A 15,758-nucleotide genomic window follows, 5' to 3' on the forward strand; every position below is an offset into this window, starting at 1 on the left:
GTAAATATACCTTCAGATTGCTTTCGAACTTTACCGATATACGTGGCTGCGAAAAGGACTCGCGCGTTTAACCAAATTCTGCTTTTCATCTTCAAAGCAGTTCCGTAATCGTAGAAAAGTACCTCGCTTGGTATGTAAATTATCTGAGAAATAACAGTAGCCTGGCGATTCTTTTCGTAACAAGTTATATATTTCTAGAAGGTGTATACAGATGATGAAATACTTTCGCGAGCTCGTGCACACGTCGAGCAGTCGATATTACCTACGCTCACCGATGATAATCGTTGGTCGGTTAGCCCTTCTACTCGTCGAAAACGTTCTCGAAGTTCGGACGACGCGTTTCCCACGTACGTAAGCACGCTGTCGTCGAAACTGGGGTAAAAATTGCGTGGCGTCTTCTTATCAGATCGTGCGCAACGACCAGAGGGGTAGGCTTGTAATAGCAACGGAACAACCCCTAACGAGGAGAGCATCAGATGGTTCGGATAGATTAATCTATCGCCGGCGCGCGAGCCGTCGGGAGACACCAGCGAGATTACGACAGAATGCCTATGTCCAGCGCCCTTTCTGACCGTGCCTCGTCGCGGAAATAAGGACAGGTGAACAATTCTGAACGATCATCCTCGATGGAACGCCTGTGGAATTTGCGCTGGTCTCTTCGCTATCTTCGCCCTCTGCCATTACTTTCGACGAATAGCTGCCCTTTCCAAATAATTATTTCAGACGCTTTCGCTAGTATTTAATATCTCCTTTTGCGCGGGATAAGTAATCAGCAGACAGCGTTTGCTCGGTAATATCGTAGAATATTTCATTTTTATCGTTTATCCTTGCTGCTTCTTCCTATCGATAATCGAGAAAATGGCTACGCGTTGAAACAACGACGATAAGGGTTGATCGAGAGTTTGCCGAAGAATCGAGCAGCCAAAATTATCGATTCCACTCTTTATCCGCTCCACTTTTTCGCACATTTTTGTATTTTGTTTTATTTTACGCAGTTCGCGAACGCATCCACTCCCCATAACGAATGGAATTTCGTTTCATAAAATGATCGTAATTCCTCGCATCGGTCGTCTCGCAAAGTTCCTCCTATCCACCGCGATGCTCTAACGTCATCTTTGCAAATCGATCACACCTCGCGTAAGAAAACCGAGTTGCACGAAGCCCGACGTCGTTTTTCATTCTCGTCCAACGTATGGTCTCGTTTAATGGATCGATGGCTCGATGACAAACAAGAGAGCAAGCGGAGCACCCTAGGCGCCTCTAACGACCCCCTACAGAGTGATTGTCGAACTCTGGATTTTCGAGTGTGCCACGACCGCAAAAGTCGTCTCTCACCCTCCTTCTTCTCCCCCGATTTCGTCCGCTTGCCAGAGCAGGTTGCGCTCGTTCACGGATCATCGCCGGTTAACCGGTCGGTGTTTCGAACCGCGTTGCGGTTTCTACAAATGGTACACGCTGTTTGGCGATCCACAACGCGAAACGACGCGTCGAAATTTAGGGTTTGGGTACTTAGCATCTGGCGTAGAAGCGGGGATCGAGCGGTTTTTACTCGCGAAGAACTTGGTTGGATCGTGCGAGGCTGTAAGCGTTTCACGATGTCCTCGATCGTGGAATTTCGTACGGTTCTAGGAAACTGTGGAATTTCTCGCTATTGGGACGATTTCTTGGCGTTCGAACGAGATCCTTCCGAATTGGTAATCTCCTTTCTTCGATCAATCGATCGTTTCGTTTAATTTGTAATTTTATCGATTCGATCAACGGTTTATACGGAGATGGCGGAGAAAGAACGTGACAAATATATTCTTACCGGTTTTCTGGTTTTTACGCTACTTTGCGACTAAACGCGAGTATTTTAAAAGCAACCGATAAGTATAATTATTATTGATATTTTCGTATCTTCGGTATTCGAATATCCGGACAAGCTATAGTTTGCAAGATTTTGAGAACACGAAGAAACACGTGTTTCGTCGAAACGAAACGAAATAAAAAGACTAGAGTGGAGATTATTGGCTGGATTTATGTTTCGTCGTAGTTTTATCGCGATCGACTTTAACTTAAAATCCATCATCCGTTAAAGCGATAAAATTCGCCGTAGCCAGGAAGAGTTTCGTTATTTCAAAAAGATTCTTTATCCGAATTTATTAAATGATTGTCTAATTTGTAAGTGAATAGTTGCTATTACGATAAGGAACGTTCTTCTAAAACGATTATCGCGATTGGTATAATCAGTGATATTTAAAACCATCGGACGTATCGATGAATCGCTCGTTTAATCGCAAGTGGTACGCTATCGATAAGCTTTTAACGAGTAATTTAAATTTGTAATCCGTTGATTTCGATATAAGCGCCAACGCGCATTACGCTTAGTCTTCGATCAATCGTTAATTTATACATTTTGATAAACCGAGAGGAGACGATGCGAGGAGCAGAGAGGAAAGCGACCGATGAAGTTGGTAACCTGTTTGGCGAATAGGTTTCTTATGGAAATTTGGATTAACACGAATTTGCGATTGTAATGAAGCGCGACGATATAAATTTTTGAAACGTAATTTGGAAAGCGTGTCTCAAATTTGTCACCTTCTTATACGAGTCTAGGATTAAAAATTAGTCGAACACGAATAAAACGAAGATAGCGCTGAATTCGTCGAATATACTTTGCTGTATCCGTTACTATACCATCTACTTCTTATATATTTATCGCGATACACAGTGACGAACGCATCTCTGCAAAAAGAAAATTACATAGAAAAATTACATAAAATTGTCTAGGTACAGGTCCGTATAGATACGGAGTACCTTGTAGCGTATACTTGTGACGTAAAATACCAAATGAGATGAAATTGAGTCGAAAGTGACGATTGTCGCTGACCTGGCGAGCGAGTCGAACGTATTTACGAGTGCGACGAAACGTGGCGTCGGAACCAAACGCGGCATACGCGATATCTACGGTCGTAAAAATAAAATTTGTCAGACTGTTCCGATACGCGTAACGAGTAGGTGTCGAAAAAAAAATCTCGACTATCCTACGATGGAAAAAGTGAACGAAACACGCAAGCGAGTACTTTGAACGCAAAAATCTGGCCTGCGGGTTAATCTAAAAGCCGTTCAATTTGTTTATTAAACCGGTACCAGGTCTCGAGCAAGACGTCAAAGTCTGAATTCCTGGACGTCAAACGGCGCGGCGTTGAGCCGCGGGGCACGACTCTCGAGAAGCAGCAGGACACCACCGCAAAGAAATTTACAACCGGCGGTAATTAAACCTGTTCGATGCGTTTGGATAAAGAAAGCGACATCGTGTCTTCTATCCGGCACACGTGTATAATAAGTCACTCAGACTTCGAAAACGGCACTCCGTCGGTCTGTTTCTGTTCGACCAGCGCCGGTCGCTACCGTTCCTCGAGACCGCCAAAGAGGATAGCCCTGTTGGTTGCCTCGAAGGGACGATTTAGGAGATAAAAATCGAGGCCTTGCTCCTATACTATCCCGACTATTCTATCTGTTTGGTTATCGCGATAACTCTCCTCTTTCTGATACGAATCGATCTCTTTGGTGAGCTTTTACGAAAACGTGCCGGCACCTCTAAATTATTCGACGCGAACAGGTGCGTGGTCGATGGTAACCGGTGACATTTTTATCTGCGTGATAATATAAGTCGCTGTCAAAAGGACAGTTGTTGACAAAAAACGTTTGTGAAACAAGAGAGATCTGGGGAAACGGCATAATTTTACAAAATAGATTTATATTTAACGCGGGCAATGTATAAATCGTATACATTGCGTAAATAACTCGTACATACCACGGAATGGCTGACTCGGCGATATAATTTTCAGCGTAAAAAGTTAGCGAAGTCGTTCGCTGAGCGAGAAGAGTCGAGAAGAGTTTCAGGGTATAATAGAAATCTTTGTGTACAGGATGTACGTAGAACGTAGATCGTCGGATGCGCGAATCGATCGAAAAATTGCCATTTTGCGGAAAATTTGGATAACGATTCGCGTACGAAATTTTACGATACCGAAACGGTGAAATTTCCTGCGAATTTCGTTCTAATATTATCGTTCTGTAACGACACGATCGGTCTATCGTTATTTGTCATCGCTGCAAACAAGAATTTTTCTATTCTTCGAATAACGATCGAACCACTTCTTTAATGCCACTTCCTTGACGCGATCGATCTTTTCATTTGAAAAACATCGGTCTTCGACGATAATTAATCGTTTTGGCTGCTGTAAAACCTTCGTAAACCAAAGTTGAACGGATCCGTGATAAATCCAATGGATCGCAATATTTTTTACTTCCAAGCCAGAACCTCCTCTTAATATCTAGCCGAGAAACCAAAAACCGAGAGTCTACTAAACCGTAAATTTACCGGTTTTACTCCGCCTACTACGATATAACGCTACACTCTTGGTCGTGGAGAAAGCAGAACAAAAGGTAGACGAATCGCGCAAAAAATGGCTGTCTAATGTTCACGCGTGCGGCCATGGCAAATTATCATTCCGCCGCTCTCGAGTGACCGATGGATTCCTTCTTTTCGGATCACACGACCTTCGTGATCGTTCACGAACCAACGATTCGCGGACACGCGTGCACATGCGTTTAACCAATCGCTTTAATTCGACGTTTCGTCCAACGAAAAGAACGTTCGGTTCCAGGTTCTATATAATTGTCGAGCAAAAGGTACTGTTCGTTCGGCGTGTTGCGCAAGAAACCGAGCAAAACTATCGAATCCAAGGACGTGGAAGGGATGGCGCGCGATCGAGCTTCTTCGATTTTCCTGGAACGCACCGAAGGATCTTCCTCGTCAAGCGTTTTAAGGTACTCGCGTGCCACGACTGCCACGATTATTACATCTTCCTCAAAGAGGGAACCAGCGTTATTACGCAACGATTCCAATGTCTGCTTTCGGACGATCCCCTTCTTCTTCCTTCGTCCTCGTTTTTCCTTTTGGCAAGATTCGTGGCAGAAAGTGTTTTTCGGCGCGCGATCGAATTTTACCGGCGTTGCGTAACGATCGAACGGCGCCGATGTTCGCTTTTTACACTTATTCTCTAGTTTCTTACGAATCCGTTGCTTCTTTGGCATCGTGCGTGCCCGACGATACAAAATATTAAATAAGGAAAAGTTCGTTGGAATCAAAATCAGCGTCTTGATACCGATCTCGTTACCTAGTCCTGGTCTAACCCTAAATCGGGATATTTTTTTACCATAAAATTAAATTTTATCGACGTCGTATAAGAGCAATCTGCCTGTAAAACGAACTAAAACGAGATACGTCGAAGCATAAAATTCTTTATCACCTTTACCGCCTAAAATCGTTTGCAAAGGTTTCTTCGTATAAGAACTAACGTTTGGGCTTTTCAAGAGAAAAGCGCAGAAACTTTTCCTACTACGCGGTAAAAAGGTACGATCGATGGGATCCGATCTCGATCGAAAAAGATATCGTCGACTTAACGCGGCGGCGTTACGATCTCGTCGAGCACGATAGAAGACGCGAATCGGAATCGCGTGAGCGTGAAGAGAAGTTTGCAGGCGTTAAAAAACTTTCAACATGCCGCGATACACCGCTCGCCAGAGGAGACGCGATTGTCACGCACGGAAACGTGTCGGTGGATGTACGTAAGTACCGTTGAAAACTAAGGAACAACGACTTCCAGACGGATCAAGAGTCGCCAAACGAAAGCACGAAAGTAATTATCTTCGTACGAAGGAAAAAAATTAATTGATCGCTAAATTGCGGTCAATTTCACCGGCACTCCGAAGAAAAATCTTGCTCCGGTAAGTGCAATTACCCGTGTGCTACTACCACGCGAAAAGTCCGAGCAAACTTTGACAAAGTTTCTCTTATCGAAGAAATTAAACGGCAATTTAAATATTCTTAATTAACTCGTTACTTACGAATACCGTACGTTTAAAACTTTTCGTAGAATTTATAGAGCTTTCGGTTCTGTTCTAAAATTTGACGAGCTTCGATCGATCGACGGCGCGTCTCGTCGAACAACGTTTCCAAATATCACGTAAATACGTTCTTGGATCGATAGGTTATCGTGTATTACCGACGTTCGATTCTACCAACGTTTACGTAATCTTCTCTAAATAGACCGATATCTCGTCCTTGTTGCAGCAAAGATGAAAATTCCAGAGTTGGACAAAAATCGACAGAAAGACTCGCGTATACGTATTAACGACAAGGGTTTCTTCGGACCGTTTCAACCATCGAAAAACACGATTCGGTAAAAAATGAGCAGAGTAAAGGCAGAAACGTCCGATATATCCGTTCGCCCCCTCGTGCGAATTCAACCCTGACCCGACACGCCGCTCGTCCACCGCTCCAGCATACACCTACCCAAACGTCGACTCGACTCGATCGCACCGCGACACAAGTAGTACGTGCCAAGTAGTAGGAGTGGAGGATCGGCAGTCTCCGCTGGTGGAGGAGGAAAAGCGACTGCGGAGAAGAGTCAGTCAGCCCGCCCACCCCCGTATCGCCGTCTCCGTTCCATCTTCCCTCTTCCGTCGAGCCATCGACCGTACGTACGGCTCTCTCGTGGAAACGGTAACGGTCGCGAAACGCTCGAGAGTGGGTGTCGACGACGGAGAGAGAAAGCGCGCGTTGTATAGCAGCGAAGGAGCGAGAAGGAAAATGGTCCGGAACAGAGACGAGAAGGGGACTTTCCGTTCGCCGGGGCCACGGCCGTGGGCAAGGTGGGCCACGGGCCACAGGGGCAGCCCCGAACCGACGCGTTCAGCACGCGACGACACGCTACCGTCACCTTCTCCCCTCTATACGTGCCTGCCGTCTCTCTTCGTCCTCGCTAAAACCCTACATCCGGCTGCCTCGCTCCGCCGGGTTCACGCATACACGTAGGCGTTTCTGCGTCAACAGACACCACGACCGAAGCGTGGACCGCTCGTGGCACAGGGCACGGGGGACCAAATCGAAAGCAAAGCCCGTAACCCCCGTTTCTGGGCCGAGCCAGCTTCAGATACGTCGCGTCCTCCGCGTGGTCCACATCATTTTCGTCCGCGTCATCCACCTATCATCCTCTTTCCAGCTTAGCTTCGTCTCGTCTTCCTCTTTTCTCGGTCTTTCCAACCCTGCCGCGTACCCTTGTACCCTTCCTCGTTTCGTTCTTGGTCCTCCTTCTATCTCGTTTCGACACTCGGCACGCCGAAGGTTCCTCCTATTCCCCTCTTTCTCATATCCCCTCCCTCTTCCCACGTGTACTTCCTTCTTCGTCCCGCCTTCGTCTCGCTTCTTTCCTACGCTCTGTACACCTCCTGCTCCCTCCTTCCGGCCGTCCTTCTCGCCGCACGCTCGCCGGCCAACCGCAGTCGTCCAGCGCGCGTTTGCCCTCGTCGCGCGGACCTGCCACTCCGACGGCTACCAGGAGTAGCTGCACGCGCGCACGAGGTGCCCAGCGCCTGGAGGAGGTCCAGGAAGACAGCCGGAGAAGCGGCTACCACTGCGGCCGGCACCGTGCCAACCGAGCTTTCACTCGTCAAACCGATCGATCGCGTAGTACCATCGAGACGAGCTTCTTATCGATAGACGACCGCCGACAGTTTTATCGGTTCGCGTTACCGAAACGACCTATCGTTTGGTGATATTCCCGTTGATTTCTCTTCGTCGAACCGATCGTTGCGTATAGAATAGTCGGCGACAAGATCGAACTTCTCTTTGCGAGAATATATTTGCTCCGATTATACCGGAAATATAGAAGGAAGAATGGCAGTTGGAAGATCGAAGAGGATGAGAAGAAGCGCGTGCACCGGACAAACAAGAAGATTCGATATCGAGTGTTGAGAGAGAAACGAGAGGATCGGATCGCCGAAGTTTCGGAGAGTGGCGCGCGTCAACGCTTTCGAGTTAGAACCTCGTGCTACTTGGTGTATCGTTGTTAAAGCACGAGCAAACTGTCTCCGTGTTACTCTGGATCGTCGTCGATGCTGCGAAATACAGATTGAACGTACAAAAATTCTATATATCAGAGATCGAAGAAATCGGAAGGAGAAGTTGCAAGCACCGACGAGAGTATTCCGTTCGACGAAGGATCGAAGCGCGGAGAAACGATGAGCGTCGATCGCGGCAACGACGACGAAGCGAACGACTCGATAGCGTCTCTGTTCGAACATGACATTTAACCTACGTCCTACGGATAGATCGCGTTGATCGCCGGTCATTAACGAGACAATCGACGCGTCGAGGTTTGACGGCGCGTGCAAACACAGGATCCAAGCGGAGAGAAACTCGTCGTGGCCTGTCATACGTCGTAGGTGTATCATTATAGAGTCTGGTTTCTCTTGACGCATTCGAACACTCGTGAAAGCGGAATCGCTTCCTGCGACGATAAGTGTCACGGAACATCGGTGTCTAAATTATGCCGAGAATCGTGGTTTCGCCGTGAATCAAAACGAAGATGGAAGATTGAAAGAGAACTTTCGCAACGACTTTTGACGCGAATACGATCGACTATTGGTGGCAACTCTGGTTCTTCCAGACGAGAAGAGGCGGTTCTTATTGAGGGAAAAATCAACAGGTACGTACCTCGATTTTCGTTGTATTTTTAACAAAAGTTTTTACATCGATCGAACATGGCAACGGATATTTTATACGAAGCTCTGGCTACAAAGTAAGAATTTAAACGTCGTTGGAACGTCGCTTGTTTCTTAACGATTTGATTTATAATATAACGAAGATACTGGAGATAGTCGGGGAGAATTGCTTTCGAATAATCGTGGACTGTAAATGGAATACCGTGCCGTTTATTTGATAAAGGTTACCTTTACTTCATGTTGATTTACGTAATTTATCAGAGTCTTTAGTTGTGGAATATTTTAACGAGTATGAAATTATTCGAGTAGATCCATTCATTTAGATAACCTCGATAATTTACCGAGTAACTCCTTTCCTATGTAATATCTTAAAATCCATTTTTGCGACTATTAATCGTTCATTAGAATCGTGCTGATTCATTTTAAAGTTAAAAAAAAAACAAAAAAAAAACAAATACGCGGTAACGTTGCTCCGCGGTCAAAGAAAAATTTCGCCTACGTTCAGAATTTTGATCCAAACCGAACGATTTAACCTCGTAGAATCGATCAGATTTGCCTCGTATACGTTTCGCACGAACCTCGATTCGAATATCTGTGATAACTGGCGCGGAAATAAACAACGAAACGTAGCTGTAAAAATCGACCCTTCTCCGTTCGCCGATTACGCTCGAATTTCCAAATTGTCTAACTACCGTTTTATCAAATTTCATAAATACGATCGATCAAATTCCAAAGGAACTTTCGAAAACAAGTAGAATTTCACACCCAAGGGAGATACAAAGATCATTTTGCCGTTCAATTTCAGGTGCGATTAAGTGGAAAATAAAGCAAAAAGGAAAAGGAACACGTGCGATCGTAGTCGAAACACGTCCCTCTGATTCCTTCGATTCGGGGAACGAGGAATCTCCTCTTTCCACTGGCGGGTCTCGATAACCCGAAATGAAGGGTATCATCGTACGGCCGTATGCGTGTCAATGACATAACACGAAAATCAGCGGCGCTAATTACGCGATAACGATCCACCGTTAGGGGCCCCGGCACGGCGGAGAGGAACGACTCGTGTGCCGGTTCTTTCGATCGGCGAAAGAGGAAAGAAAGAAAACGCGAGCATGAACTGCCCGTGACTACGTCCAAACAAGGAAGCCCTTAACGTATTTGTGTGCGTGTGTATATAAATATATATATATATATATATATATATATATATATATATATATACATAAGTTTATACGCGAGATAAAGACTAGATGTACCGTAGCTCGCAAAAGTATTCAAATACTCGTAGATATTTTTTACGGACATATTATACGCGTCGTACAGCGTAGTTAACGCAGATCGAATATTTTCCAGCATTTTCGTTTTATACGCAATTTTATTTTCCATTATAAATCCATTATTTCGATAAAAGTTTGCCACTCTTACGCTATCGGACGAGAGTTTAAAATCGCTACACGTTCCATGCAACGCGAGAATTTTGCAAAAATCAATTTGAAATTCCGCACGAGACTACATATATGGAACGAAAGGATATAATCGTTGATATTTATGACGCTAATTACGAATTAACGATAGTATTCCGATAACGTAACATACCAGACAAAGCGGAATTTGTCAAACTTTTCCAATCAGTCTGACGTAAATGCTGTAACGTTATGTATATTTATAGACAGCGGTGTATACGCGGGTCCTTGTATACGTGTACCCGGTCCTACGTGTATACATATACGTATAGAGATTTATTCGGTTTGGATATACGCGATAAATATTAAAGTTCCTTATAAAACACAAAGTTCTGCCGCTCTGCTTGGCCGGCGCAACCGGGGGCCTCTGACACGCCATTGCTTCATTTAAAATGCAAATTCGTCCGTGTGGCGTGAACCACAGCGGCCCGAATTATTCTAATTACCTCCCTCCAGTCCCCTGTCCGCCCTTTTTGCTCGTTGCTTCGCCGCGCTCTCGAAAGCTCACCAGGCTTCTTGGTGCTCGCCTTCGATATATTTCGAGGGAGAGAAAAAAAAAAAAAAAATCGAGATTCCGCTAAATTCGTGCTTGTGCTCAACGATAAGCGACAATTTTATGTCGGTTTTCCAGCTAACCTTGAGCGACGTGGCCCCGAAGATATTCTTTTTGCGTTTAATATTCGATGCAATTTTGTGGCATGCCAAACATCGTTGTACATCGTACAAATACCTTTATAAATAGCAAATTTAAAGGATAATGCCGGTCAATTACGTAAAAAGGCGATTTTTATCCAACAACCAATTTGTCGCAAATTGATAGGGATTTTTACAGTTTGCGCGTATGATATATCGCTGACATTTTTAAGTAGAATACCAAAGTTCGTGCGTTCTTTCATGATTGAACGGTACAGAGAGTTAGCGAGCGTTCGAATTCGGCCTCTCCAACTATCGGAATATGCGAATAATTCAGCCCCGATTTGTATCGTTCGGTTATAAAAAACCGCGGAACCTTGGGTCAGACACGAGCCAAGTTATTTAACCGCATGGCACTTAACTTCAACTTGTACTTCGTATTTCGCACGACAGATGCGATTGACGGTACTTTTGTCGCGTGATACCTACGATGCAGATTACGGTGCTAATTTTAAGATCTATTAAATTCAAGCATCTTGCGGATGATCTAACGACGAGATCTAAATCGTTAAATCGTAGGAACGAACGTCACGCCCGTTTTTTCGAATTTCTCGCTTTCGTTAGGAAGCGAATTAAAGCTTTCGAATTTTGCATCGAAACCAGACCATCCATCCTCGAAAGGAAGTCGCGACACAAGTTTTTTACACGGAACCGCAACGCAAATAGAGAGGATGGGAAAGAAGGATAGTCGGAAAAAGGTGGCCAAAGGAAGAAGCTAGAGCAGGTAGAGCGGCCACGGTAGCCACGGCCAATGGGTACGCAGAAACGTGTTAAAGTGTGCTAGAAACGAGCATAGATTATCGTGGGTAACGTGTTCACGATCCGAGCGAGATGTCGTGTGCATGTAGGCCTAATATATTCAGATTTTTATGGCTGGTGGCATATCGGAGATACGGCGGTCCACCCCCGTCCCCCGTCACCCTCCTCCCACCCTGAACGCGGTGTAACGTTGGCTGTGTCGGGGCAAGCCTTCTCCACGTACCACTTAAAGCGGGGTAACCTAATGAATAAACAAAAACTAGATTTCGCTTAGGGCTTACACGTAAAAGCGTGACCTTACCGGCGATTTACCGCCTGCGGTTCTCAAATCGAACCTTTTCCACGGCTGGATAACCTGCAACGGAAGACGTAACAAGGGAAATAGATTTCTAACTTTCACGATGATTGGATGACATATTTGCGGCTCTTCGGGTTTCCATCGTGTTTTTAACGTCGGTACCTGTCGTTTCGTTTCCACGTTTCGCCAACGTTCCAGTTCGCTTTTTCTCGAGACCGATCTGAAAAAAGAATTTTATTTAGAACATGTACATCTCATTTGCAACTCTGTACATTTCGATTACGTTCTAACGAAATATTTATTACATATTAAATCTGTAAAGTCGTAGACTCGCCGATAAAACTTTATAGCGTAGACTGTTTCAAGAAATGTTACATCTATACATCGTTCCCCTCTCTTTCTCGTTTCTCCGAGTTATCGAACTAATCGGTCAATAACAATTGATTAATCGCGAATGGAATACCACGCCGACTCTAAAACATCGATCGCTGCTTCGAATTAACTTACAACCTCGTTATTGTTACGTTACATTTTGATCCGCACTGTATCTTCGTTTTTCAAAGGTTTCCCGTATCGACGATACCATGGGAAGAAAAGATGCAGAGGTTCGAGTATCGGACGGATATTACGTTAGACGGTTACGTAGTTTGTCGCTTGGCAATCCCTTTGAAGAAATTTCTTCAGGTTTTCTTCTTTGCTGGATCGTTATCGCGAGGGTTAGAGGGATTTGTTTTTACCTCGGTGACTCGATGCGAAACGACGCGGCGAAGGATTCTTCGCAAAGTTCTGTTCCTATTTATCGACGGAATGACGAAATATATTTATGCTCGTAACGATAACGAGTCGAAGTTTGACAAGATTCTTTCAACTTTTGTCGAGAATACATTAGACGATAGTGGGGGGGAAAAGGATTACGTTGATTCAAAATGAATGTTTCCAAGCGTACGATAGCTAAGCGAAAAATACGCGTACTATACTTTTCGGAAAGTGGAGCAGCGAGAAAAAAGACCGCGTGAATCGTGTTTGGAGCTCGATACTGTCTTATGCAGGCATCGATGTCACCGTAGTTACGTGTTGTTCCTCGGTTTTCGAGTCGTTATAATCGATTCCTGTGCGCTTAATTTTGTCCAATGTTTTACCGTTCGTGCGATACGCTATAACTCGCGGTTAATTCAATTTCAGACTAATCGAAAGATTACGAAGGAACGAAAATCTTAGACTCGCGAAGGAAACGTTGTAGAAAGCTACATGGAAGGTTAAATACGTTGCTTGCTAAGGAAAATTCCATTTGCGAGGTCTCGCTCGTGCTGCCGATCAAAGACCTTGAATCAACATAAAGATAGTAACGGCGTTAAATCGATTTAGATAGATTATCATTGACTTATTAAGAAGCATCTACAAATTTCTTTCGCGATAACGACGGAACTTTGAGCGAGTTCGAGCAACGTTCGTGCAAGTATCGAAATCTCCTTATCGAAGTGAGATATTTGTTTCTCAAGAAGTAGTCGGTGAATTCAAATCTATTTACGAGTTAAACGATCCTGCTCTAATACGCGTTATAAAGCGTTCGCGCGATAACCCGCATACCCAAAATCGGTAAATGAATTTATATTTCCTTAAATTCAAAGTCGAACAGGCCTCGTTAAGCCTTAAAATTCCACGGTACATCAGCCGTTCGAGTTTCGGCGTTTCCACAAATTTTTACACGCCCCTGGTCATCCTCTTTTTATTCGAAGCATCCATCGAGCCTTTAGGCGCGAGTTTCGGCCAAGCCGCGTAATTGAAACATCGGTATCATAGCGTGGCCAAAAGAAATTCACGGCGGCCCCCTTGCGAACCGGGAGAAAAATTCAGCGTGTCGGAGTCCGAGAGCGTTCGGTTCGTACGTCACTTTTGCACGTACCGCGGGGCGAGCGAAGAGCAACGTCGAAGAAAGAAATAAAGCGGGAGGCGGGACACGTGTTCACGAGAGAGTAACGACGGCAAAACACGTGGCGCGCGAGAAATGCGGCGAACGATCCGCGTTGCCGGCCCTGTTTGATTTATAATAATCGTTCAATCCTCATTACCGAGAACATTTTATTGTGGCGACCGCTGTTCGACGAGAAACTGGCCGCGCGGAATTTCCGATCATCCTTTCGAATCGAACGCAACCTCGCTGACGCCTACGAAAGAAAATTGCCAGTAATTTTCTTCCTATGTGGAACGAAGGAAGCGTTTTGTCTCGTAAATATCAAGCCTCGAAGATGGTTAGCGATAACGATAACGGCAAGGCAGCTTGTTTTTCGAGCGAAACGTTTCACTTTTTGAGGGAAAATGGATATCGCGGATCGTTGGTCGCACGACTCTTTGCGCCAACGTCGATATCGATTCTTCGACTTCCGAATGCCTAGATTTTCGAATTCTTGCGATAACTATCGAATTAAAAAGAAACGAATCGATCCATATACAGATACATATAGTTTGCGGCAGACTCGTTTCCTTTCAACTCGTGGCTACTAAGATTAAATCGGAATACGTTTACGGATCTTCGAATTTAGCCTTCGATTTCCTACCGAGATTACAGCGAAGACACGTGAACTCTCTAACAAGACTCCGAACTTTGTATTCGGATACTCGATGGCTTGGCATAGTACAAACGAAACTTAAAAGGGCGCGTCGAAGACGCAAAATCGAATTCCGTCGTACGAATAATCGATTTTCTGCAAAATTTCAACCGCTCAGGTGTCTGTACCGCGAAAGTAAAAAGTATCTTTGCTGAAATATGAAAACTCGAGAGAGCGAAAAACCGTCCCGAAGGAAACAGGCTTTGAGATAAAAAACGAAAACCCTCGTCGATGACGGTTTCGCGATGAAAGTCGATCTAATTAAATTAATACGCGTCGTTGTACATCCTGCTTCCGAATCGTGCTCGTATCTTCGGACGAATAAAGGGGCAACCGCTGCGCGTAACGAGTAACGCTTGACACCTTGAAATCACTTCGTGATGGAATTTGGTATCCGCGAACTTTACAAACACCATATACGTAGAATCGAGTTTTTCCACGGCGATCGTCGACGCCGTAATAACTTTGCACCGTCGATTTTCCAGGTCTTTGCGCGGACGCGGGGCAAAAATGTTCAGCTTGTTTTCTTGCGAGACACCGACTCGAATACGACATTCCCGATTTCTTGCGGATCTCGAAATTTCGCTGATACGCGACACGATTCTCACGTTCATTTTTCTCCTCGATGTTCCATATATTTTAAATCCAGGAGATACGAATCTTATCGACGATAAATCGATTCGTAGTAGACGTCCGAGTAAAGCCATTTTGGATCGCGTTGCCGTTTAAAATAATAAAATGCGAAGAAAGCTGTCTGAAATTCAGCTAGGCTTGTTTGCCCGATTATTCTCGGCTGTGACGCTTTCGACGACACTTTTTCGCGCGTGTAAATTATCTCGCGACCGGTCGATCAGCTTCTCCGAACGGGCGACGAAGAATCGTGGCAAAATTTATAACGGAAACGAGGAAGAAGAAGACGAAACGGGGGACAGAAGAAAAAGAAGAGGAATAATTTCGTCGATAGCGCGACCGTGCAGCCGCGTAACGTGTAATAGTTACATCAGATTAGGGGAGCGAGCGTGTAAGCAGGCTTAATGCGTGGGTAGCCATCGAGTGACCGGGGTGAGCTCGGTACTCGTTGCACATAGCCGAGAATACACCTGAAACCGTGCTCTCTACTCGCTTCACAAACACAACCGTGTTGGCCATTTGCTCCGCTGGCGGGGACCTCGACACGAACGAGGCGAGGGTAACGACGAGAAAGCAAAGGGCGGCGGGGGTAGCGGGTGCTTTGGTAATCGCGCATTAATTTGCATCACAAAGTACACGCCACCCGCCACGCTACGCACGCATTCCACGTAGTTTTCCGCTACCGTTCGATCTCTTTAGAGTTCTCAAGCCGTCGCGGTCGCCACCGACACACCCATCGGTTTCCTCTCCTTTCCACAT

At 45.2% G+C, this 15,758-nt stretch overlaps 1 protein-coding gene and 1 long non-coding RNA gene across 5 annotated transcripts in view; one reads left to right on the forward strand and one right to left on the reverse strand.

The window, feature by feature from the left end:
- The first annotated feature begins 1,012 nt into the window (after positions 1 to 1,012).
- The window catches only part of LOC126871601 (paired box pox-neuro protein), a 39,926-nt gene continuing 25,180 nt past the window's right edge, over positions 1,013 to 15,758 (forward strand). The window contains exons 1-2 of one of the 2 annotated variants that reach the window (XM_050630581.1): positions 1,013 to 8,537; positions 9,359 to 9,712. The gene's annotated coding sequence lies outside the window, so the exon portion shown is untranslated. The remainder of the gene's footprint in view (positions 8,538 to 9,358; positions 9,713 to 15,758) is intronic. The other variant, XM_050630580.1, reaches the window with a different exon arrangement.
- Positions 9,732 to 15,758, reverse strand: part of LOC126871616 (uncharacterized) — a 32,532-nt gene continuing 26,505 nt past the window's right edge. For 2 of the 3 annotated variants that reach the window (XR_007691695.1, XR_007691693.1), the window contains 2 exons: positions 11,767 to 11,983; positions 9,732 to 11,706 (listed from right to left, as the gene is read on the reverse strand). This is a non-coding gene — a long non-coding RNA (uncharacterized LOC126871616). The remainder of the gene's footprint in view (positions 11,707 to 11,766; positions 11,984 to 15,758) is intronic. The other variant, XR_007691694.1, reaches the window with a different exon arrangement.

Source organism: Bombus huntii, chromosome 12, assembly GCF_024542735.1.
Source record: "Bombus huntii isolate Logan2020A chromosome 12, iyBomHunt1.1, whole genome shotgun sequence".
Classification (NCBI taxonomy): Eukaryota; Metazoa; Arthropoda; class Insecta; order Hymenoptera; family Apidae; genus Bombus; species Bombus huntii.